At 46.6% G+C, this 26889-nt stretch overlaps 1 long non-coding RNA gene across 1 annotated transcript; it reads right to left on the bottom strand.

The window, feature by feature from the left end:
• Positions 1–5458: 5458 nt before the first annotated feature.
• Positions 5459–25582, bottom strand: LOC138427583 (uncharacterized). Its single transcript, XR_011252071.1, has 3 exons — positions 25441–25582; positions 11341–12713; positions 5459–5638 (listed from the first exon to the last, which is right to left on the bottom strand). It is a non-coding gene; the product is annotated as an uncharacterized lncRNA (long non-coding RNA).
• Between the last annotated feature and the right edge of the window lie 1307 nt (positions 25583–26889).

The raw sequence follows: 26889 nt of genomic DNA, 5'->3' as shown, positions 1-26889 counted from the left end.
TGGTTCTGGCCTCCAGGGCAGCCTCTCTGGGCAGGCCCAGCCTCTGCTCTGGCATCACCACCTCCCTCCCAGTGCCTCTCAGCCCCGACGGTGCAGGGAGCAGAGTCCCAGAGGAGACCAATATGAGAGGGAGCTCGCAATACAGAGTGAGTAGCAAGATTCTCTGACCAAGCCCAGGGTTTCTGCTGGAAGGACGTTGGGAACATCAGTGTTAATAGCTCATTTAATGGAAGAGGCCAAGGGAGGGGAAAGGCTTGTCACACAGTGAGTTAATCTCAGGGCTGGGGCCAGAACCCAGATGCTAAGCCCTAGGCTTGGGGGTCTGCTGCTGCTCCAGGACTCCCTTCGCTTTTCGCAGGGCCGGCCAATTTCCTCATCCCCCTCCCACCACCGTGTGGGGTAGTGGTGGTTTAGCTGCTAAGTTATGTTTCGATCCCATGCACTGTACTCTGCCAGGTTCCTCTGTCCATGGGATTTCCCACGTAAGAGTACTGCAGCGGGTTGCCATTTCTTTCTCCAGGGGATCCTCCCAACCCAGGGATCGAACTAGCATCTCCTGCATTGCAGGTGGATTCTTTATTGCTGAGCCACCAGGGAAGCCCCCCCCCCCCCCATTACCATAGCAGCCTTCAAATGTGTTTGCCTGGCCCTGAGATTGCTCTATGTTCCCAGGCTAAAGTTTTTACTTCTGCAAGTGAAGGCTAGGGAGATTCAAGAGTAGCCTGTTCAGACTCACAGGTGGAATGGTTTCCACCACCTCTGAGAGTCCAGCCAGTGAGGTTTTGAAAGAGGTTATGAGGGAGAAACCACACAGCAGTAACCTCATGTTTGGTAGACTTGGGGCAGTGCCAGGATGAATAGCCTTGGGAATGAGTGTGTGTGCATAGTAATACATACCTCTGTGTTAGCAAAATGGATGTGGGTTAAGTGTGTGGGTGTGCGTAGCCATTTAAAAGAGTTAGATCCACACCTATTGGCTGGAAGGAATGTCCAAAATGCAATGTTAAAGATGAGACTTACTGAAAAACAAGCTTAGTAATAACTCACTTTTTAGATCTAAACTTCTTGATCAATGTTTACATATGTTTGTATTAGTTCAGAGAAAGATACAGAGGGATACACACCAAACTGCTAACACATCTAATCAAGGGATTGAGACCGCTGGCAGTTTAGAGGTTTCTCTGAGAAAATGCACATCCCCTTGTATAGGATTTGTGGGGCATCTCCAGCGTGTAGAGTAGTGTGTGAAGTAGGAGAAGGTTTTCTTTTGGTTGGGGGTGGGGGTGGTGATGTGGAGGATGGCTGTACGAAAAAGAGGGTTTAGAAATCTCAGCCTATGTATTTTTAAAATTTTTTTGGCTGGTCGCAGCTTGTGGGATCTTAGTTACCTGAGGTATTGGCAGAATCATCTCTCTCCATCTCTCTTTCTTTCCCTCCCTCCCCCACCTTTCCCCTCCTTCCTTCTTTCCTTCTTTCCCTCTTCCCTCCTCTCCCCTCCCCTCTCTCATTTAGCAGGATTTCTCAGGCGCCAGGATTTATTTATTGAGTTTGACTATGGGTCAGTGAAGCGGTTTACAGTGAAGAGCTCCCAACGTCCATTCCTACCTATTAGGGGTTAGAAAGGCTTTTTTCTAATGTTAGGTGAGTTCCTGCGCACGTGTGTACGTGTGTGCGCATGCGCACTCACTGTCCCCCTGAGGAGACACACCGAGACTGACCGAGGGTTGTACTGGCTGCTCCTCTGCGCACGCGCAGTCCCTGTGAAACAGAAGCCAGCCGTTCTAGTGAACTGATGACCTTCTTGCTGCAAATGCTACCATGTCCCTTCTCCCCTTGAGCTGTTGGTAGCAGCCTGGGGAGTCTGAGAGAAAGGGGGACACCCTTGTCATTGGACCCCCTTCCTTGGGCAGGTGTTACTAGCAGTAAAGAATCCGTCTGCCAATGCAGGAGATGGTCCCTGGGTTGGTAAGGTCCCCTGGAGGAGGGCATGGCAACCCACTCCCGTATTCTTGCCTGGAGAACCCCATGGACAGAGGAGCCTGGCGGGCTATAGTCCATAGGGTCGCAAAGAGGCAAACATGGCTGAAGCGGTGCAGCACGACTTAGCATGCTGGGAGTGAGGCAGCTGCAGCCAGGCTGGCGGCAGTAGCAGGCAGAGGTGTTCTGGCATTTTTCTGACATTTCTGGGCCCAGTCACTGGGTGGATCTGTCCTCCAAGAACCTGGGGCTCTGTGGCTGCTTTTTGCCCAGAAGCCAGAAAGTGAGAAGAGGAAGAAGGGAACAAAGGAGGGCAAGAGAGAGGAGGAGGAGGAGAGATGGACCTTCCCTCAGAACGACTGCCAAGAACCCGGGGGGAACCTTGCCCAGCCCTCTCCCGACTGCCTCGGGGCGTCAGTGCGAGGGGCAGGCCGAGGGTGAGTGGCGGTGTGCGCTCAAGCCTGCTGCGGGGAATCCTGGTTGCTGCTGCCTACTCTCTGTGCTTAATCACGGAGCTCTGCCCTTTCTGCCTTCACTCAGCCTTCTCCAATCTGTCCATCTTCTTAGTCCTGACAGAACTTTCCTCCCCTGAGCCTTCAGCCCTGGACCTCTGTTGCTGGGGAGGGAGCGGGGTGGGTCTCTCCGTCGGTCTCCTGATCTCCAGGTTCCCCTGTGCACCTTGGCTAGACCCTGCCACGCCACTGCCCGAGAGCCTGCATCAGCTGCCGAAGGCTGGCAGCCCTCAACCACCTCCAGCTCTTTGCTCCATTTTACCCAATGGCCAGGTCGCCTACTTTCCTCCCGCCCAAACCCTCCTCTGGTCTCCCGACTTCATCTCAGCGCTGTGCCTCATTTTGTTGCAGTTCTTATCCCTCCTGCATCAATTTAAAGTTCACTCTTCTACCAAGACCTGTTCACAGACTGGAAACCTCAGGAAGCCTCCCTGGTCTCTTCAACCCACACTGACCACCCCTGTTTCCCCACTTCTAATGCATATACGGTTCAGAAGTCAAGAGTTTGCTGCGGTAGTTTTTGTCCCCAGCTACATGCAGGCTCCTTTAGGGCATTTACCATGCCTTTTACTTTCTTCTCTCTCTTTCCCAACCCAAGACTGGGATCACTGAGAGATTAAAATGGGAAAATGATCGCAAGAGATTAGAGGAGGCAGAGTGCTTAGATAGCCCAGAATCCTCCAGCAAGGTCGTCTTTAGCTGTGTCTGTGTTCACATGTTTGGCCATCGTAGGTGCCACCAACACTAGCAAATACTTGGATGTCCTATTATTTCTTGTCCTTTCTAGTTTCCTCTCCTCATACGGACATAGCCCATGTGGCTACGCAGAAGCAGAGAACACAAGAATGAAAACAGACTTGTGAGTCATTTCCCTTGCTCATTCTGTGATGAGAGAATCAACCACTCCATCTTGCTACCAAACCAGTTTATCTGACCCCCACACACCAAGCCAAAACCCTGAGACAGAAATTTGCAGCAAAACCATGGGATATTCACAAAGGTAGCTAGAGGAGAAGACAAGACAAAAAAAAAAAAAAAAAAAAACTCCGACTGCCTCCTGGAGGGTGCTCTGAGGAGTGAGGAGTGTTGGGAGCTCCGGGCAAGCTGATGAGAAACAGGTGCGGTAGTTGTTCAGCACAGGAATTACTAGGCTGTGGGTATCTGCAAGTCCAAAGGTCACCTAGAGGACACTCACGCACGCCCAGTTGGAGGGTCAGTGGTCTCATCCAGTCCTAACAAGCTCAGCTCCAACTAGACACAGTTGATTCAAAGTTCCTAGAAAATTGCTCTGGCAAACACCTTGCTGTTTAGCTACGTGCAGCTTGGGGAACGTTCAGGTCTTAAAACAACCTTGATTAGGGGGGGCAGGTGAAATGGATTTGACTAATCATTACACCAGGTTTCCAACTGAACCACTGCATCCAATTTCAGTGGTCAGGAACTCCCCTGATCTTAGGTGCGTGCATGTGTGTGTGTTCAGTTGTGTCTGACTCTTTGTGACCCCATGGACTATAGCCCGTCAGGCTTCTCTGTCCATGGAATTTTCCAGGCAAGAATACTTAAGTGGGTTGCCATTTCCTACTCCAAGGGATCTTCCCCACTCAGGGACTGAACCTGTGTCTCTTGCGTCTCCTGCATTAGCAGGTGAATTCCTTACCACTCTGCCACTTGGGAAGTCCCTGGATCTTAGGACCACCCACTGAGTCTCCATGTTTCCAAGCGTGGGGGCATTCACCCTTCTTCAGAGTGCAAACCTGCCTGTGATGGGGCAACGTCCTGGTTGTCCTGTCGCTGGTATTTTTAATTTTCTCCTAACTTCCTTTCCATGATGTTATGGCCTCTCTTTCCATAGAATAAAAGGTCAAGGAAGAGGGTGGATTTGAATGAGGTCATCAGTTAAGGTTCCTTGCAATTTAGATTTGTGTTCCAGTTATGATTTGCCATTGCTGTTCAGTTGCTCAGTTGTGTCCAACTCTTTGTGACTCCATGGACTGCAGCATGTCAGGCTTCCCTGTCCTTCACCGTCTCCCTGAGCTTGCTCAGACTCATGTCCATGGAGTCGGTGATGCCATCCAACCATCTCATCCTCTGTCATCTTCTTCTTCTCCTGCCTTCAATCTTCTCGAGCATCAAGATCTTTTCTAATGAGTCAGGTCTTCGCATCAAGTGGCCAAAGTATTGTCATTTCAACTTCAACATCAGGCCTTCTAATGAATATTCAAGATTGGTTTCCTTTAGGATTGACTGGTTTGATCTCCTTTGACCTCCAATTATGATACATATCTTTATTACCTTTATAATGAGTCAGGAAACTCTGGTTGCAAGTTTCAAAAAACCTACAGATGTTTTCCACAGACACGTCTGTGTCTGTGGAATCCATTAACTGTTGCAATGATTGATACTGTCCAAAAAGTATTGATATGTCTGGTGGACACTGTTGTCATTCCCCACAGCCATTCTGCTCATCTTCCCCTCTGACAAAGCCCCAAGTGTGACCAGCCCCAGGGGCTGAATGTTGGGGCTTCCTGCATTTGGGGTCCCAAGACCATCCCCAATTCCAGTAATTTGCTAGGAGGACTCGAGGACTTAGCACATAGTTGTACTCACAGCTAAGGTTTATGACAGTGAAAAGACAAAAAACCAAGTCACAAAGGGGAAGAGGTACATGGATCATAGTTCAGAGGAACCCAGGCACAAGCTTCCAAGAGTTCCTCCCAGTGAAGTCACATCGGACATTCTTAATTCCTCTCTCGAACTCTGACAGTACCTGTGAAATGTTGTCCACCAGGGAAGCTCATGAGAGACTCCGTGCCCAGGGTTTGTATAAGAAGACAGGTCATACAGGCACTCTCTGCCTAGCACATGTCAATAATCCAGACTCCCAGAAGGAAAGCAGGTGTTCAACATAAACCATACTATTTTCACACACAGTTTTGACACAGTCAGAGTAGCCACAAACCCAACTCAGATTAATGTAAGCAAAAAAGATTTTATTAGCCTATGTAACTGGGGGGTCCAGAGCTGCAAGTGGCTTCAGTTGGATCAAGGGGCTCCTGAGGGTTGGTTTTCTTTCTCCACCTTGTTTCTGTGAGGCTTCATTCCTCCAACTGGCTGTCTCTACATGACTGCCAAGGAAGTCACTTGCACTCCTGCCAAAAGTAAACCCAGTCATGAGGAGATAATCAGACAGACCTAAATTCAGAAACATTCTACAAAACAACTAGGCTGTATTTTAAAAAGAAATCATGAAAGAAAAAATTGCTAAAGAGCTATTCAAACTATGTAAGACTAGAGTGTCTCATTTTTCATTTATGAGAATTAAATATAATGTACCAACCTGGATCCTGAATTAGATCCTGAAAATAAATTGTTATAAAGAAACATTCTGTATATTAGGCAGTAGTATTGTTTCAATGTTAAATTTTCTGAGTTTGATTTTTGTGCTGTAGTTATATGGGCTTTCCAGGTGGCTCAGTGGTAAAGAATCCACCTGCCAGTGCAGGAGATGTGGGTTCGATCCCTGGGTCAGGAAAATCCCCTGAAGAAGGAAATGGCAACTCAGTCCAGTATTCTTGCCTGGGAAATCCCATGGACAGAAGAGGCTGGTGGGCTACAGTCCATGCAGTCACATGTGCCTTAGCGACTAAACAACAACAAATTGTGGTTATATAAAAGAATAGTCTTGTTCTTAAGAGATGAATTTAGAGCATTTAGGAATAAAAGAGTAAGATGTCTGAAACTTACTCTCAAATACTGTAATAATTATGACAACTATATACTATAATATTAGAATAGACTAGAATAGGATATGCAGGGAAGGGGCAGAGAGATAGAAAATGATAAAACAAATTTGGCAAAATGCTAATCTGGGTGAAGGACAAACTAAGTTCAGTGTATATACTATTCTTACTATTTTCTGTAAGTTTGAATTTTATTGAAAATTTAGATTTAAAAATTGACAAAAAATGTTGTAATGGCAGATCTCTGTCTCTCAGTGTGCATGTACTGACCTCATGGAAGAGTCTAATTGATGAGCCTGGATCGTATACTCATTTCATGGGAATCAGATATTGTGATTGACAGCCTCACCAGGGACCTTCTGAAATGGGAAGAATTCCCCCAAAGAATCCAAAGTAAAGAACATCCCATCCATCACAACCCTCTCTGTCTTCTCTCTTCTCACAGCTCCTGGTCTCCCAGGCCCTCTTTTGTTGCTTTCCTGATGTCCACATGGCTCCATCTTTCCAGACCATACCTCCCTCCAAAATGGCATCAGACAAGGCAGATGCCTCTCTACAAATAGTTCCACACTTGGGGCTTTTGGGGATTCCTCTCTCCTTTCATCACATCCTTCCGGATCGCAGCCCTCTTGGTCCTACTTTTTCTTAGTTTGATGATGAAGAAATCTGTGTTCATATAAAAGTGTTAACAAGGATTCTGTGTGTGCTCTTACACTCAGCTTACAGACTCACATTTTTGACTGGACCTTACTTAACCCAGACAAGAGAAGCCAATGGCAGGAGTTTCGAGCACAGACGTAGTCCAAGGAGAGAGAAGTAATTTGGGGCAGTGGGCCTATGGCTTCCTTTGCACCCCACTGTGTGGGTGGTTTTTTCCTTCATCTCAGGCCAGGATTTCTGACAGGGGGCCGACTGCTGTTCCTTGCAGTTGGAGGAAGCCAGGGTAGCCAAAAGGAACAGGGCCAATATCACTTCATTTCCCAAAAGGCGATTTGATAATTGATTTGTTCCCAAGCAGGAAAGCCGAGTTAGCAGAGAGACTGCTGGAACTCCATCAGTGCAGTCTTGGCATGGATGTCTCTGCAGTCAGCCTTCTTGAGAACAGGCAGAATTTAGGAGACCCATCTGCTGAAAGTGAAACTAGTGAGAAGAAATGAAGAGAATTCATTCATCCATTTATCCTGTATTCACTCATTTGTTCACTTATGAAAAATTTAGAGATGCCAAGGGAAACCTTCATGCAAAGATGGGCACAATAAAGGACAGAACTGGCATGGACCTAACAGAAGCAGAAGATATTAAGAAGAGGTGGCAAGAATACACAGAAGAACTGTACAAAAAAAGATCTTCATGACCCAGATAACCACAATGGTATGATCACTCAGCTAGAGTCAGACATCCTGGAATGTGAAGTCAAGTGGGCCTTAGGAATCATCACTATGAACAAAGCTAGTGGAGGTGATGGCATTCCAATTGAGCTATTTCAAATCCTAAAAGATGATGTTGTTAAACTGCTGCACTCAATATGCCAGCAAATTCGGAAAACTCAGCAGTGACCACAGGACTGGAAAAGGTCAGTTTTCATTCCAATCCCAAAGAAGGGCAATGCCAAAGAATGTTCAAACTTCTGCATAATCGTACTCATCTCAGGTGCTAGCAAAGTAATGCTCAAAATTCTCTAAACTAGGCTTCAACAGTACCTGAACCATGAACTTCTAGGTGTTCAAGCTGGATTTAGAAAAGGTAGAGGAACAAGAGATCAAATTGCCAACATCTGTTGGATCATCAAAGAGCAAGAGAGTTCCAGAAAAACATCTGCTTCTGCTTTATTGACTACACCAAAGCCTTTGATTGTGTATATCACAACAAACTGTGGAAAATTCTTCAAGAGATGAGAATACCAGACTACCTGACCTGCCTTCTGAGAAATCTGCATGCAGATCAAGAAGCAACAGTTAGAACTGGACATGGAACAACAAACTGGTTCCAAATTGAGAAAGGAGTGCATCAAGGTTGTATATTGTTACCCTGCTTATTTAACTTATATGCAGGGTGAATTAAGAGAAATGCTGAGCTGAATTAAGCACAAGTTAGAATCAAGATTGCCAGGAAAAATATCAATAAACTCAGATACATAGATGATACCATCCTTGTGGCAGAAAGTGAAGAGGAACTAAAAGGTCTCTTGATGAAAGTGAAAGAGGAGAGTGAAAAAGTTGGCTTAAAACTCAACATTCAGAAAACTAAGATCGTGGCATCCAGTCCCCTCACTTCATGGCAAATAGATGGAGAAACAATGGAAACAATGACAGACTTTATTTTTGGGGGCTCCAAAATCACTGCAGATGGTGACTGCAGCCATGCAATTAAAAGATGCTTGCTCCAGAAGATGTGAGAGTTGGACTATACAGAAAGCTGAGTGCCACAGAATTGATGCTTTTGAATTTTGGTATTGAAGACGACTCTTGAGAGTCCCTTGGATTTCAAGAAGACCCAACCAGTCCATCCTACAGGCTATCAGTCCTGAACATTCTTTGGAAGGACTGATGCTGAAGCTGAAACTCCAATACTTTGGCCACCTGATGTGAAGAACTGACTCATTTGAAAAGACCCTGATGCTGGGAAAGATTGAAGGCAGAAAGAGAAGGGGACGACAGAGGTTGAGATGATTGGATGGCATCACCAACTCAATGGACATGAGTTTGAGCAAGCTCCAGGAGTTGGTGATGGACAGGGAAGCCTGGCGTGCTGCAGTCCATGGAGTTGCAAAGAACCGGACACGACTGAGAGACTGAACTGAATAACATAGTGTTGAACGTAGGCTCACATGAACCTTCTTACAGGTTGTGCTGTGTTCTGCACAACTCCAGGGGGCGCTGTTCACAAGGATCATACATGGCAGCCCTAGCTTAGAAGGCAGTTGTGTTGGGATTGCATCGCCTTGTTTCAAATCTGTTTACCTCACCTCCAGCTGTGTGATCTTGACTAGACCCTTCACATCTCTTTGACTGAGCGACTTCATATGTAAAGTTAGGATACCATCTGCCTCAAGGGGTGTTGTGAGGATTAAATGCAAATATATCTTCAGTAGTCTGAACAGTTTAGACAGCCTTGTAATGATCTGCTCCTAAAGGATGGTAGAATTCTCCTGGGAAGCTGTCTGGGTCTGGAGCTTTCTGTGTGTCTATATGTGTTTTACCAGACATTTAAAAGCAAATCCCAGACAACATATTATTTCACGATAAAGATCGTATGTGCCTGTAACAGAAGATGATGAAAGCAAAAAGCAAATAACAATGACTACTCACTTATTTACAAGGCCATTATTGCATAAACATAATTATTAATACTAACTCCTAATATCCCGTTCACATTAAAATTTCTGTCTCAATTTTTTTAATTTTTATATTATCCAAAATGTGTTTAGTAGACTGGTTTCCCCCTCATCCTGGGGCATTTAGCACTGCTTCCATCTGAAGGAACACCCTTCAGTCAGCCTTGCCCTGTCTCCTGCAGCAGCCAACACACACAACTGCCATTTGTGCTTGCTCACGTGCTGTGGCCATGCAACAGCATCTGGGCATTTTGAATCCACGAAGTAGGGTCTGAGGCTCTGAACCAGCAATTCTTGTGTTTCCTCTCCTGTTTTTGAGAGTGATGAAGAGACAGAGATCCTTTGAGAGACATGGTCATGTAGGAAGCTTGTTCCTGCAGGAAAGCTCATACTTTTTACAGATGGTTTTCAAATCAGAATCCAGACACAGTTCACAAATAGTATTCATCTGATATTTTACCTGACTGGTGTGACTTGTGTGTAGAAATGCCTCAAACTCCTTCCCACACGCTATGTCCTGTGCCTTTCCCTGGATGGGCACCCTTGTTCCGTCTCCCGCTTTGTGAAGGGTCTATATCCACAGTCCCAGGCTTCTTGCTCTTCTTCCCGCACCCATGCTGACATGGATGGTGGCCCATTTCCCTTCCTTTTCTCAAAACACTGCTTGCATGGATTGCAGCTGTCAGGGGCCTCAGAGGGGACTGGAAGCAGCCGTGGTATGAGAGGAGAACTGGCAAAATGGTAGCAACACACAGCACAAAACTCAGGTCCTGCTTCTTAAATGAACCCCTGCTCTCTCCGTCACCTGAGAATTCTCTCTCGTCTTTGCTTCTCTCCGGAATCCTGGCCTCTGGCCGTCTTGCTGGGCCCTCTCTCAGTTCCCGTCAATGCACCATCTCTCCATCTCTGAGCTTCCTCATCCCTTCCTCTGAGATTGCCAATAGTGACCTCAGTTTCTTCTCACATTATTGGGCCAGGCACAGAGTCCCCTTGGTCTAACTCCTCTCTCTCTCTCTCTCTTTAGTCGCTAAGTCGTGTCTGACTCTTGCGACCCGTGGACTGTAGCCTGCCAGGCTCCTCTGTCTGTGGGATTCTCCAGGCAAGAATACTGGAGTGGGCTACCATTTCTTTCTCCAGGGGATCTTCCCGACCCAGGAATCGAACTGAGGTCTCTTGCATTGCCTCTGAGCAAACCCTGAAACCTCTTACTACAATGAGAAGCATCGGAGTGCTTTGTTAAACAAAAGCTGGAGTTTTCAGCTTCCCAACTCCCATCCCTAAATCCTCTACAGCCTCTGGCACTGTGTTCATCCAGACTAGCACAGTTGTTCACCAGGACCATCACAGTAGCTTTTTATCTGGCCTCTGTGATGTCATCCTTGGTTCTCTCCAATGCATGCTTTATACTAAAGCTAGAGTGATCTTCCAAAAACACTGAGGCGCTCACACGGTTGTCCTGTTTAAAGTACATCAGTGGTTGCCATATTTAAGATGGATAATCAACAAGGACCTACTGTATAGCACAGGGAACTCTGTTCAATGTTATGTGGCAGCTGCATGGGGGAGGAGTTTGGAGGAGAATGGATACACGTATATGTATGACTGAGTGCCTTTGCTGTCTCCCTGAAGCTATCACAACATTGTTAATTGACTTTACTCCAATATAAAATAAAAAGATTAAAACATAAATCATTGGTGTTCCATTTGCTTCAGACAACACTCCAAATCTCCTGCATGCTCAGTCCCTGCCTGAGTCCAATGCCCTCCCCACCCTCACCTCTCATTTTCTCCATCCATTGGCTTTCCTTCAGTTCTGCCCTTTAGAATATCTGTGGTTATCTCTAGCGGCCAGACTGTGGTCATGCTTTTTTCTTCATCAGTTCTGCTCTCCTTCCTCCTTTCACCTGGTACCTACCACTCCTCCTTTGAGTGTTTGCTTATAGAGAAATTTCCTGGCCTTCAGTTGCACCTTCCTCTGCTTTTGTTGTAGAGGACAAATGTCACAGGATTGTTTGTCTAAAGTCTGCTGTCCCTTCTACAGTGTGAGATATGAAAGGCAGGGGCCATGACTGTCTAATTCATACCCCATTGCCAACCCCTGACACAATATCAGGCACAGATATTCAATGAATAATTGTACATTCAATTGAGCATCTAAAAGGATACCAGTGGTGGTGGCCTCTGGTGATAATGAAAAAGCTCCAGTAACTCCGAAGCAGACTCATCACTCTTTTAAGGAAATCAACAACACTGCATTAGGCTCGTACACAGGTGCCAAGATTCTGCCATTTCAAAAGGGAAAATGACAAAAAAAAAAAAAAGTGCATCCAAAGCTGTCCAGTTGGTGCTTACAGAAACACTGCTCTGCAATGTTGCTTTCTTCACCCAGGAGAGAGTACTTTTTAAACCACATTTCCAGAATTATACAGTTGCATGAGAAATGCCTCAGCTCCTGCTGATGAAGTGATTTCTGCAGAAAACTGACTGCCTTCCAAGAGGAAGGAAGGGCCCCGGAGATGTCTCTGAAAAAGATGAAAGAATTTCTAAAATAGCAGCTTAATGTTGTATCACATATGGGATTTTCAAATTCACAGCTGGTTGGAAAACCATTTCCGGCTTCAAGTCACTGACTTACTGTCTCTGTGGCTGGAAGCACCCAGAGCTTTTATTTATCTCCTGGTTACCCAGGGGGTTTCTCTGCCTTTTTCCTCCCCTGGTCCCTCTTTCCTGTTGAGAATGTCCAGTTGTCTGACATTAGCATTTGACTAAGTGTTCACATAGAACAGAAACTCCACGGAGGCTGCACCACTTTTGTGCCTTGTCCTTTTGATCCTGCATATGGCTGTATCTTAATATGTCGTTGTTTTTCAGTTCAGTCGTGTCTAACTCTTTGCAAGCCCGTGGACTGCAGCATGCCCAGCTTCCCTGTCCTTCACTTTCTCCCAGAGCTTGCTCAAACTCATGCCCATTGAACTGGTGATGCCATCCAACCATTTCATTCTTAGTCGTCCCCTTCTCCTCCGGCCTTCAATCTTTCCCAGCATCAGGGTCTTTTCTAATGAGTCAGCTCTTTGCACCTGGTGGGCAAAGTATTGGCGCTTCAGCTTCAGCATCAGTCCTTCCAGTCAAAAGAGCATCCTGAAGAGAATCCTTTATGGATATAAAAGAGAATATTGATACCAAGCTAAACCCTCAACTTAAATGCACTCACTCATGCCTTATGCCCACTTCAGTTCCTATTGCTACCTAACAAACTACTCCAAAACATACTGGCTCAAAACAACCACCATTTTTATTTTGCTCACAGACTCTTTGGGTCAAGAATTTGGACAGGGCCAAAGGGAATGGCTGGTTACTACTCTGTGATTTCTGGGACCTCAGCTGGAAAGACTCAAAAGTTGGGGGTGACTCACCGGGGGCTTCCCTGGTGGCTCAGACGGTAAAGCATCTGCCTGCAATGCAGGAGACCTGGGTTCAATTCCTGGGTCGGGAAGGTCCCCTGGAGAAGGAAATCCACTCCAGCACTCTTACCTGGAAAATCCCATGGATGGAGGAGCCTGATAGGCTACACCCCATGGGGTGGAAAAGAGTCGGACACGACTGAACGACTTCACTTCACTTCAACAGATGGGAACGGTTGATTGGAAAAAAAAAGCACAACCTAAAAGTTGAGAATTATGTTTTACTTAGTGGACATACTGAGGATGTAAGCCCAGGATACAGCCTCTCAGATAGCTCTGAGGGACTGTTCTGAAGAGGTAAGGGAGGAACCAGGATATATAGGAGTTTTTGCAAAAAAAACCACGTGTAGTTGAAACATTGTAAGATTACTGTTAATTAAAGAAAAACACATCTAAAGTTAATAATGGTGGATCAGACGGTAAAGTGTCTGCCTACAATGCGGGAGACCTTAGTTCAATTCCTGGGTCGGGAAGATCTCCTGGAGAAGGAAATGGTAACCCACTCCAGTATTCTTGCCTGGAAAATCCCATGGACTGAGGAGCCTGGTGGGCTACAGTTCATGGGGTTGCAAAGAGTCGGACACGACTGAGCGACACTCACTCAAAGTTAATAAATTTAGTGTTTTTCCACTATTTACAACATTCAGGACATGGAAGCAACCTAGATGTCTGTTGACAGATGAATGGATAAAGAAATTCTGGTATACACAGTCATAAAAAGAGTGAATTTGAGTCAGTTCTGGTGAGGTGGATGAACCTAGAGCCTGCTATACAGAGTGAAGTAAGTTAGAAAGAGAAAAACAAATATTGTATATTAATGCATATATTTGGAATCTAGAAAGATGGTACTGATGAATCTATTTGCGGGGCAGGAATAGAGACTCAGACATAGAAAACAGACTTATGGACACAGTGGGGGCAGGGGAATTGAAAGAGTAACATTGAAATATATACATTACCATATGTAAAATAGACAGCTAATGGGAAGTTGCTGTATAACATGGGGAGCTCAACCTGGTATCCTGCAACAACCTAGAGAGTGGGATATAGGAGGGACGTTCAAGAGGGAGGGAACATATGCATACCTATGACTGATTCATGTTGATCTATGGCAGACACCAACACAACATCGTAAAGCAATTATCCTCCAATTAAAAATAGGTAAATTTTGAAAAAATTTAGTGCTTTCCTATGTATGGGGAGAGATGCAGTGGTTTCTAGGTCACTGAAATCATTCCTTAGCTATCCAGGGCCAGTACCCTGCTGATCTCCATACTGACTCCCCCCCAGGGTACACAGTCAGGGGTGGACGTAGTGACTGATGACTTGATGACCACAGCATCGTTTGTTTACTGGAAAAGACATTCTTCATCCACTTGCTGTCATCACCTGCAGATCCCTCACTCACAACTGGTGCCTGGGCTGATATGACTTCAAGGTCAGCACTGACGACCGGAGCACCTACCTGTGGCCTCTCCATGGGGCCTGAGCTGCTTCACAGAGTGGCAGCCTCAGGATAGCTGGACTTCTTACATGGCTGTGAATTTCCAGTGAGTGAGGTTCAATCTGCATCACTTTTAATTAATTAATTTGTTTATATTAAGTCTGCATTGTAGAAAGGAATGTGAGACAGGAGAGATTTTTGCAGCCACCTTTGAAAGATTCAGTCTGGCACATTCCTCCAGGCTTTCCCTGCTGATGGATGGGTAACCAAGTTCCAGGGTACTGGAAGGAAAGACCTGGAGACAAGGTCATCTCATGTTCATACTGAATCTCTCTTGGGATTGTTTTTTCTTTTCAAGAAGAGATAAATGTCTTTTTTTAATCCATATCTTTTTAAAACAATTTTTTTCAATGATAGTTGATTTACAATGCTGTGCCAATCTCTGCTGTACAGCAAAGTGACTCAGTTATTCACATATAGACATTCTATTTTAAAATATTCTTTTCCACTATGATTTATCACGGGATATTGAATATAGTTCCTTGTTCTTTACAGTAGGACCTTGTTGTTTATCTGTCCTATATATCATAACTTACATCTGCTAATCCCAAACTCCCAGTCCTTCCCTCCCCATCCTTTGCCTCCTTGGCAAACAGGAGTCTGTTTGAAGGGATCTGTCTTTATCTTCTTAATCAGGATTGATTTTGGGCTTAGGAAATGATTATTTTTAGATACAAATAGATAGGCAAGATGAGACCAACCTCTGTTATTTATCAAGGCATTAATAAGTGTTTGTTGTGTAAGAAAGGACTTACAGTTTGAAAAAAGGTTAAAAATGATTTCGCTCTTAGAAATTAATGCACATGATATAAATACTGAGAAGCCTTGCCATAAGGAAACCTTTTACATTTCAGTGGTCAACAAAATGGTTTATTTGGGGGGACCAGAGTCTGGTCCTCAGTGCTTCACTGACTATCTCATGAAGTTTATTCCCTTCTTTGAGTCTCAACTTACTCCATTTATAAAATGAAGAAGTTAAATTAGACGATATGGAAGGTCTGGTGGTCTTGAGGGGCAGATATCAGTTCCCCAAACCACCTACAAGTCAACTCACAACAGTGTGTTTCCATGCACACCAAATTTCAAGATAATCCCCTGTCCAGGTCGCTGACCCAAAGAAATGACAATTCAGAACACCTAGCACACGTGTGTGCGTTCTAAGCCGCTTCAGTCACGTCCAACTCTTTGCAACCCTATGGGCTGCAGCCCGCCAGGCTCCTTTGTACATGGGATTCTCCAGGCAAGAATACTGGAGTGGGTTGCCATGCCCTCCTCCAGGGGATCTTCCCGACCGATGGATAGAACCCGCATCTCTTCCATCTCCTGCATTGGCAGGCGGGTTCTTTACCACTAGTGCCACCTGGGGAAGCCCTGAGAAAACCTAGGGCAGATGCCAAAGGTCCACTGTGCTCTTAACCTGCTGGGCCAGCCTGGCCCTTCAGCCTCATGGGGTTGTGGTGAGCTTTGAGGGGTAGTGTGTAGCAAAGATGCTGCATATGCTATGTAATTCATCTTTGTAAATAAGATTTATCATTTATCATTATAAGTATCATTGAAATTCATCATTGTAAATAACATCATAACCGCTCAGAGGTGAGATCAGAGTCCAACCTGACTGGGTCTTTAGAGTGATCAAAGTGAGGACTGGTAGATGATACATAGGGCTTCCCAGGGGTCCCTACTGGTAAACAACTCGCCTGCCAGTGCAGGAGGCATAAGAGATACAGGTTCAATCCCTGGGTCAGGAAGATCCCCTGGAGAAGGGCAGGCAACCCACTCCAGCATTCTTGCCTGGGAAATCCCATGGACAGAGGAGCCTAGTGGGCTACAGTCCATAGGGTTGCACAGAGTTGGACACAACTGAAGCAACTTAGCACAGATGCATAGATGATACATACCACTGACTACTTGAATTTATAAACCATTTGTTAGGAGGAAAATTTTAGATTAGATTAGGTTAGGATTCACGGTTTAGTAGAAGGGCTAATAGGCGGGGTGGTGAAATCAGTTGAGCAAACAGAAGTTTCCATAAAGCCTTTGCGAGATTGGGCGGAGTGGTCTCTAGGTGGAAGAACCAATCAGAAGCTTGCGGTTGTGGCTTCTCTCTCCATGACCCCTGAGAGACCCTTACCCTATGTCCCCACTATAGGCCATTGAGGGATTTGTGTTGAGGAGTGATATGTACCAGTCAGCCTAGACTGCATGATCCATGAGCTGTAACAGCTGTAACAGCAGCCAACATTTATTAAGTGCTAAATAAATGCCGGGCCCCGAGCTAATGTTCTTACAAACTCATTGCATTTAGTTTTCCCAAGAACCTTCTGAGCTGGGTCCTGTTACTATTCCCATTTTGTGGATGAGGAAACTGAAGTTCCGGAAGGCCACATCCTTTAGCAGGATTCAAACCCAGGTTTTCTAATTCCACAGGCATGTCCTAAACACTGCTTTGACCCTTGGCATCAGAGTTTCCACTGTTTGCTCTTTGAAGAGGGGAAAATGCCTTTTGAGCATCCACAAAGAGGGTAGCACCAAGTACATAGTCTTCAATAAGTCTTCAGTAGCCCTGCAAGGAGGGTGTTATTATTTCCACTTTGCAGGTAAGACTGAGCGTGGAGATTTAACATGGACAAAGTGACACAGCAGAAGTGGAAGATTTACACCTGCCCTGCCCGGCTCTTCATCCTTCTCTGCTCCTGACCCTCCCTGAGCTGTCCCAGATCCACTCACAGAAATGGTTGCTCCCTTTCAGGGATTCTGTGATGATTCTCTCTCACAGTACACCCTGCCACACGCTCCATGACACCAGTGTATAGAGATCCCATCTCTACCAGGTGGAGAGCTCTCATCTCTGCTATCTGTGCCCTGAGGCCAAAGGAAAACGTGGTCCTGAGTGGGACTGCAGAGAAGCTTGGTGGTAGAGTCTTTGGGCAGAGCTTTGGGAGCTCAGACTAGCAGGAAGCATTCTGAGATCTTAAAGCAGGGGATGGTGAGTTGGGACAAAGTTCCCATTAATGGAGGGCAGAGGGGTAGAGCAGTGCTTTGGGGATTAAAGGCCTGGACAAGGATTTAGGGTGGAGTGGGGAGGTCATCGAGGGGGTAAGAGAGATAAGAGGCTCTGAGAGCTGATGCCAACCAACAGGCCAGTTTCCAGGGCTTTATGTGCACACATTGCCCCAAGGTCCTTGTTGGGAATGCCCTTAAAAAATGCCACAGGGAGCATCGCATCGCCCCCACTGTCAGCCCTTGGTCCACACAGTGCTTCATCAGTGCCCCGCAGTCCCTTGTTTAGAGGCATCAGGCACAGCAAGCAGAGGCAGAAGAGGCCAGGGAGCTGGTGAGGGCTCCCTGTCACGTGCCTCAGCACTGGGCCAGCCATGTCGAGGAGCCAGGGGTACCAAACACTCTTGCAAACCGTCTGGGGCCAGTACTGATGCAACCACAGGCCCTGCTGCAAGCTGACATGGCCATCAGACCTCCAGGAAATCTTGAAAAGAGGAAGAGCGGCTCCATAAAGGCTGAGTCACCAGGAGAGCCCAGGCAGGGCTCTGCCAGCACTGTGAAACGATGGGACGGTTCCCCCTCCCCGCCCCCTACCTCCGGCTCCTCCCGTAGCTACACCCCGAGGAGCTGGATTGGATGGGTGATGTTTTCTATTTAGGGTTTTGGGAGCCCTGAGGTTCTGCAAAAAGGCCTGGGGGAAACTACCAGATGGAAGGCAGGTGGTCTGAACCCTGAGTCCCTCACCCCCTGTTAAACAAAGCTGCTCCTCTGATTTCTGTTCGTGCTTACAAGCGTCTCTCCTCCTGCCTGTGTTGGCCAGTGCTCTGCCCTGCTCCCTGGCCTCTGCTGAAGAGCCAATGTGCACATACATGCCCACAAGCTACGATGAAAGTCCACTTAGTTCCGTATTGCACGTTCACAATGATGCCGCCATAATTCAGACTACAGGAGTGGGTGAGGAGGTGGCCTAAACTTAGCTGCTCCATCTGTGCGGGGCCTTTCTCCAGCCCTCGGAGGTGTCCCAAAGGAACTGCAGAGCATGGCTCCCTCATCACTTCTTACCACCCTTCTCTGCTCCTACCCTGAACCCTGGCTCCTTCCGCAGTCCACTCCCCTAGATGGGGAAGTCTCCAAGCCTTGAATATGGAAGGGGGCCCTGAGATGAGTCATTCTGCCTGGGAGTGGAAGAGGGAGGGAAGATTGCCGAGGTGGTTGGGGGCTGGGGTAGGGTGTAAAGGTGTAAGGGGACCCATCTGCCTTTTCTTGCTTTCTGACACACCCTGGAGAGTGAAGCTGAAAATCTGATGTGAAAAGGTAGTTTACTCATGAGATGATTCCCAGAGCTCTGGGGCCTTGCTGTTTACACCATTCATCTCCTTTGTGGTCTTGGGTACAAAGCCTGGGATGCTGTGACTATGTTCCCTCCTAGGTGGTCTCTGAGTTCTGACCCAGTGTGTGAAGTTTCTGGTTCTGTGGGCGCTGACGTCCCTTACAACCAGGTTGCTATGCTGGCCACAGTAAGGAGGCAAGAAAGAAGCAGGCCTTCAACAAATCAACCCATAGTGATGCAGAAAGGACTTATAGCATGGGCCCCAGGCATTTGAACAGAGGAACTCCGAAGCAACAAAACCCTCCCCTGGGAGTCAGAGCTCCCTGCTGTCCGAGATCTTGTCTAATATCCACTCTACATGCCCATACCTGCTGTGCTGAGTAGGATCCCAGGCGCAAGACTTAGGGGTGGGGTGCTTTCTGCTTATCAACACAGGCTTACAAGCAGTGTATGTACGTGTGCTGGGGGTGAGGGTGGGAGGGATAATGGCTCCTTTTCCAGGGCCCTCTCTGGCTCTTGGGTGGGATAGAAGGACCACCTCACAGGCATGGAGCACAGCTTATTGTCTTTCCCCACTGGTGAGTCCTTAAAAACTGGGATTAATGAGAACAAAACCATAGGTGGTTCTGGAGGAGATTCTCAGTGGTAAAAGGATGCTGAGTCAGGGTGGACCCTTCAGCTCTTATCTATCTCACTCCCACAGAATAAAGCACATGTTTCCAGCTTCCAAAAGATGGAGCCGGGCAGTGGTTGGACTCAGATGGTGTGGGATCCAAGTTCCTTAGAGACAAAGCTTGGTGACTTCCCAGGATCAGGCTTTGCTCATAGGTGGTGACACTATGGGGGTGTCACACAGAAGCTGCTCTACCCTCCTCACCAATGGTATGTGTCCCCAGCTTCTGCCATGGCATGGCCCGTCCTCGTTGCATGAGGGTATGGTGGCCACATCAATACTAGAAAAGAGTCTGGGAAGAAAACGCTAGGTAGCTTTTCTAAGCTGGTTACCAGCTGGGCCTTTCTGTCTAGATTGCTGCCGACTTGAAAGCCCTGGGACAAGTGCTGCTGTGTCCTGAGACCTCCAGTCCTGGCCTTTCTGCATCAGGGAAGTCTTCCAGCTCTTTTGATGCTTGGTAGGTGATATAAACATCCCCCAGTGACTCTTAGAAGCTGCTTCCTCTTGTCTGCATCGATAGCGTCACTAGCCAGAGCCAGCCTGGGATCCGCGAGTCATGTCACGTTTAGTGCAGTCAAATGTGGTTGTAAAACTCGGTGTAAAACTCCACACTTAAGGAGCCAAGTGCTCCCAAAGAGACCATCGAGATGGCAGTGTTAACTCAGACGGCGCTGGTTTGCAGCCCAGCCATTTGCGATGTGTGCATCTCTGACTGTTTGGGTGGCACATGCTCCCAGTGTCACTCCCTACGGTCACCAGTGTCCCAGCCTAGGGTGAGTGGGGCATGAGGGGACCATGACTGCACAGCTGGGCTCTGCCCATCTATGGAGCCCCAGGGGGGAGCCCCAGGGAGGACCATGTTCTGTGGTTGACCAGGGGCAGTCAAGGGGCAAGAACATGGCTTCAGGGGTGCAGCACTGCTGCTTACTAGCTGGTGACCCAGCTCTGGGCCCCAGGGTACAAAGGGGGCCCTGGAGTTCTGTGACCTCAGCACCCCTCCCCTTGAGAAAGCTCTCGGATTCTGCCCTCAGGAATGGGAACTGGCCTATTTTGCCTGAATGTACTGTTTTCCAAACAAAATAAGCCCTAGTTACTAATTACCTGACCTACATTTCCTGTGATTGCAATGGTGGGGGGCAGAGCTAAGATTTCTAAGGGAAAGTTGGAAAGAAGGGAACAGATAGTACTCAGAGGTAAGGCTGAAGGCTCACAACAATTGAACAGAATCCTGAAATTCTGGTTGATGTCATTCTCCAGAAAAAGCTGTTTTAGAAGAGCCCCTTAGTCTTCAAACACAAATAAGAACTGTCCTATTTTTTAGAGTTACAAAAATTAAGATGAGTTTATTATATTTATCACATTATATAATTGTTATTTATGATATATTATGTTACTATTCTGTCAATATTATACATATTCTAATATATATATGTTGCTATATGATATTAATATACATACATAGTAAGTTATATAATGTATACAAAATAATTATTATGTATAATTCATATAATACACATGTGTGTATGTTAGTTGCTCAGTGGTGTCCAACTCTTTGTGACCCACTGCCAGTCTCCTCTGTCCCTTGGATTCTCCAGGCAAGAATACTGGACTGGGTAGTCATTCCCTTTTCCAGGGGATCTTTCCAACCCAGGGAATGAACCCAGGTTGCCTGCATTGCAGGCAGGATAATACACATAACTAAAATCAAACACTATAGACACGATGATTTAGAAAGATAAAATCTCCTGGAATTCTATGGCTATTTCCTAGCTGTTCCCAACCAAGTTAACAGTTTGGTTTATATTCTCATGTGTATTTTCAACATAAAACCAAAAATAATTCTATGACTTTTATGGAAATTGGATGACGCTGAACATGCTGCTCTGAAGGTTGTTTTTCATACTTAACCCATTTGGATGTCTGTCCACGTTAGCATGTGTCGATTTGTTTCATTTAACAGGAAGAGGTCTTCCTAAAGCACTGGGGAATTAAAAAAAGGGGGGTTTTGAATTATATAAAGTTTTATTTTTCCAGTTTCAATATTGTTTCTGCTGTATTTAGGAAATGGAGACTATCCGAAATTAGTTTTTAAATGCTTTAGATATAGTTGAAAAAACCATCACAGGAATGATAGTTGGATTGGTGTAGGAAATCAGTGCATAAATGGAAGATGCACTTGCCAGGGGCTTCCCTATTCTGACCATTCCTTATCATTTTGTTTGTGTCCATTTTGCCTTCAACTGGACTGTTGGACAATGGAAACCTGTCTGTGGTATGCAGAATAGTGGCTTCCAAAGATGTCCACCTCTGAACCCACGGACCTGTGCCTGTGTTACCTCACCTGGCCAGTGGGACTTTGCATATTAAATAGGGATGTTGAGATGAGGTAGATTACCCTGGGTTATCTAGGTGGGCCTGAGGTAACCACAGACATTCTCATAGTGAAAGAGGAAGCAGGAGGGTCAGAGTGCTACTCTGGTGGCTCTGACGATGGAGAAGGAAGGAACCTTGAGCCAAAGGAACATGGGCAACCTCCAGGTGCTTAACAAGCCAAACAAATGGATTCTCCTCCAGAGCCTCTGGAAGGAAGGCAGCCCTGTTGACACCTCAGTCTCAGCTGAGTAAGACCCACTTCACACACTCAGTTCAGTTCAGTTCAGTTCAGTCGCTCAGTTCAGTCCGACTCTTTGCAACCCAATGAATCGCAGCACTCCAGGCCTCCCTGTTCATCACCATCTCCCGGAGTTCACTCAGACTCACGTCCATTGAGTCCGTGATGCCATCCAGCCATCTCATCCTCGGTCGTCCCTTTCTTCTCCTGCCCCCAATCCCTCCCAGCATCAGAGTCTTTTCCAATGAGTCAACTCTTCACATGAGGTGGCCAAAGTACTGGAGTTTCAGCTTCAGCATCATTCCTTCCAAAGAAATCCCAGGGTTGAGCTTCAGAATGGACTGGTTGGATCTCCTTGCACTCCAAGGGACTCTCAAGAGTCTTCTCCAACACCACAGTTTAAAAACAATTCTTCAGCGCTCAGCCTTCTTCACAGTCCAACTCTCACATCCATACATGACCACAGGGAAACCACAGCCTTGACTAGATGGACCTTAGTTGGCAAAGTAATGTCTCTGCTTTTGAATATGCTATCTAGGTTGGTCATAACTTTTCTTCCAAGGAGTAAGCATCTTTTAATTTCATGGCTGCAATCACCATCTGCAGTGATTTTGGAGCCCTAAAAAATAAAGTCTGACACTGTTTCCACTGTTTCCCCATCTATTTCCCATGAAGTGATGGGACCAGATGCCATGATCTTCGTTTTCTGAATGTTGAGCTTTAAGCCAACTTTTTCACTCTCCTCTTTCACTTTCATCAAGAGGCTTTTTAGCTCCTCTTCACTTTCTGCCATAAAGGTGGTGTCATCTGCATATCTGAGGTTATTGATATTTCTCCCGGCAATCTTGATTCCAGCTTGTGCTTCTTCCAGGCCAGCATTTCTCATGATGTACTCTGCATGTAAGTTAAATAAGCAGGGTGACAATATACAGCCTTGACGTACTGCTTTTCCTATTCGGAACCAGTCTGTTGTTCCATGTCCAGTTCTAACTGTTGCTTCCTGACCTGCATACAGATTTCTCAAGAGGCAGGTTAGGTGGTCCCATCTCTTTCAGAATTTTCCACAGTTTATTGTGATCCACACAGTCAAAGGCTTTGGCATAGTCAATAAAGCAGAAATAGATATTTTTCTGGAACTCTCTTGCTTTTTCCATGATCCAGCGGATGTTGGCGATTTGATCTCTGGTTCCCTCTGCCTTTTCTAAAACCAGCTTGAACATCAGGGAGTTCACGGTTCACGTATTGCTGAAGCCTGGCTTGGAGAATTTGGAGCATTACTTTACTAGTATGTGAGATGAGTGCAATTGTGCGGTAGTTTGAGCACTCTTTGGCATTGCCTTTCTTTGGGATTGGAATGAAAACTGACCTTTTCCAGTCCTGTGGCCACTGCTGAGTTTTCCAAATTTGCTGGCATATTGAGTGCAGCACTTTCACAGCATCATCTTTCAGGATTTGAAACAGCTCAACTGGAATTCCATCACCTCCACTAGCTTTGTTTGTAGTGATGCTTTCTCAGGCCCACTTGACTTCACATTCCAAGATGTCTGGCTCTAGATTAGTGATCACATCATCATGATTATCTGGGTCATGAAGATCTTTTTTGTATAGTTCTTCCACGTAGTCTTGCCACCTCTTCTTAATATCTTCTGTTAGGTCCATACCATTTCTGTCCTTTATCGAGCCCATCTTTGCATGAAATGTTCCCTTGGTATCTCTAATTTTCTTGAAGAGATCTCTAGTCTTTCCCATTCTGTTGTTTTCCTCTATTTCTTTGCATTGATGGCTGAAGAAGGCTTTCTTATCTCTTCTTGCTGTTCTTTGGAACTCTGCATTCAGATGCTTGTATCTTTCCTTTTCTCCTTTGCTTTTTGCCTCTCTCCTTTTCACAGCTATTTGTAAAGCCTCCCCACATGGCCATTTTGCTTTGTTGCATTTCTTTTCCATGGGGATGGTCTTGATCCCTGTCTCCTGTACAATGTCACGAACCTCATTCCATAGCTCATCAGGCACTCTATCTATCAGATCTAGGCCCTTAAATCTATTTCTCACTTCCACTGTATAATCATAAGGGATTTGATTTAGGTCATACCTGAATGGTCTAGTGGTTTTCCCTACTTTCTTCAATTTGAGTCTGAATTTGGTAATAAGAAGTTCATGATCTGAGCCACAGTCAGCTCCTGGTCTTGTTTTTGTTGACTGTATACAACTTCTCCATCTTTGGCTGCAAAGAATATAATCAATCTGATTTCGGTGTTGACCATCTGGTGATGTCCATGTGTAGAGTCTTCTCTTATGTTGTTGGAAGAGGGTGTTTGCTATGACCAGTGCATTTTCTTGGCAAAACTCTCTTAGTCTTTGCCCTGCTTCATTCCGCATTCCAAGGACAAATTTGCCTGTTACTCCAGGTGTTTCCTGACTTCCTACTTTTGCATTCCAGTCTCCTATAATGAAAAGGACACCTTTTTTGGGTGTTAGTTCTAAAAGATCTTGTAGGTCTTCATAAAACCATTCAACTTCAGCTTCTTCAGCATTACTGGTTGGGGCATAGACTTGGATAACTGTGATATTGAATGGTTTGCCTTGGAGATGAACAGAGATCATTCTGTCATTTTTGAGATTGCATCCAAGTACTGCATTTCGGACTCTTTTGTTGACCATGATGGCTACTCCATTTCTTCTGAGGGATTCCTGCCCACAGTAGTAGATATAATGGTCATCTGAGTTAAATTCACCCATTCCAGTCCATTTTAGTTCGCTGATTCCTAGAATGTCGACATTCACCCTTGCCATCTCTTGTTTGACCACTTCCAATTTGCCTTGATTCATGGACCTGACATTGCAGGTTCCTATGCAATATTGCTCTTTACAGCATCGGATCTTGCTTCTATCACCAGTCACATGCACAACTGGGTATTGCTTTTGTTTTGGCTCCATCCCTTCATTCTTTCTGGAGTTACTTCTCCACTGATCTCCAGTAGCATATTGGGCACCTAATGACCTGGGGAGTTCCTCTTTCAGTATCCTATCATTTTGCCTTTTCATACTGTTGATGGAGTTCTCAAGGCAAGAATACTGAAGCAGCTAGCCATTCCCTTCTCCAGTGAACCACATTCTGTCAGACCTCTCCACCATGACCCGCCCGTCTTGGGTTGCCCCGCAGGCATGGCTTGGTTTCATTTAGATGAGGCTGTGGTCCTAGTGTGATCAGACTGGCTAGTTTTCTGTGAGTATGGTTTCAGTGTGTCTGCCCTCTGATGCCCTCTTGCAACACCTACCATCTTACTTGGGTTTCTCTTACCTTGGGCGTGGGGTATCTCTTCACAGCTGCTCCAGCAAAGCACAGCCGCTGCTCCTTACCTTGGAGGAGGGGTATCTCCTAACCGCCGCCCTTCCTGACCTTCAACGTGGGAGAGCTCCTCTATGCCTTCCTGCGCCTGCGCAGCCACCGCTCCCCGGTTGGCCCTGGCCTCGGGCGTGGGTGGCTCCTCCCAGCTGCCGCCCCTGGCCTGGGGCGCAAGGTGTCTCCTCCCTGGCGCCACTGGCCTCAGACATAGGGTAGCTCCTCCCGGCCGCCCCTGACCTTGGATGCGGGGTGTCTCCTCCCAGCTGCCGCCCCTGGCCTCGGACGAGGGGTGGCTCCTCAGGGTCACCGCCCCTGGCCTGGGGCGTGAGGTGTCTCCCCCCGGCCGCCCCGCCCCCTCGGACGCGCCCAGCTCCTCTTGGCCGTTACTGCGTCGTTGCAGCCTGGCGCTCTAGGCCGCTGCCCCTGACCTCAGACGTGGGGTAGCTCCTGTAAAGTAATGCTCAAAAGTCTCCAAGCCAGGCTTCAGCAATACGTGGACCGTGAACTTCCTGATGTTCAAGCTGTGTTGCTATTTTCAGGAGAAGTTTTAGATCTCTCCTCTATATTAAGAAATCAGTTGGCAAAAGTTGTTCATTTTGTCCCTGTCGTTCAGCTCATTCTCTCCAAGCAACAGAACGTGGTTGACTTTGGCTACACTGCCTACGCTGGCAGCTTTGTGTATTCTTCCGAGCCCCCTGTCTCGGATGTGGTACCGGGGCTGGAAGTCGGTTCTATGATGACCTCTGTCTCTTGGCTGGCTGATGGAGGAGCCTAAGGGCGACTCGCCCTTCTTACAAATCTTCTTCAGAGCCTATGGGCTCCAAACACACCTCACCTCCCCCTAGGCTCTTCACAGTCCCCTAAACCCAACACAAACACTACAGGTAAGCCAGAGCCGTCCAGCCACAGCCTCCCAACTGTGAAGCTCAGCGGTTTGGCTTCACACATTGGAGCCCCAGAACTGTTAAGACGATAAATCCGTGTTGTTTTAAGCTTCTGGGCCTGTGGTCGTTTGTTAGAGCAGCAATAGGAACTGAGTGCACCTCCAGTCATCCGTTTGTCTGCATGCTGAGATGACATTTGGTCCTCTCTTGGATCCAACCACACAGCCTGTGTCCTAAATGATGACACTGAAGCTCCAATACTTTGGCCACCTGATGTGAGGAGCCAACCCATTGGACAAGACCCTGATGCTGGGAAAGATCTAGGGCAAGAGGAGAAGGAGGCGGCAGAGGATGAGATGGTTAGATAGCATCACCAAGTCAATGGACATGAATTTCAGCAAACTTCAGGAGACAGTGAAGGACAGGGAAGCCTGGCGTGCTGCAGTCCATGTGGTCACAAAGAATTGGACACGACTTAGCAACTGAACACCACCACCAAAATCATGACCCATCTGTGATC

The sequence above is a fragment of the Ovis canadensis genome, chromosome 22 (assembly GCF_042477335.2).
Source record: "Ovis canadensis isolate MfBH-ARS-UI-01 breed Bighorn chromosome 22, ARS-UI_OviCan_v2, whole genome shotgun sequence".
Lineage (NCBI taxonomy): Eukaryota > Metazoa > Chordata > Mammalia > Artiodactyla > Bovidae > Ovis > Ovis canadensis.
The sequence above is the reverse complement of the archived record's forward strand: the minus strand, read 5'-3'. Positions and strand labels throughout refer to the sequence as shown.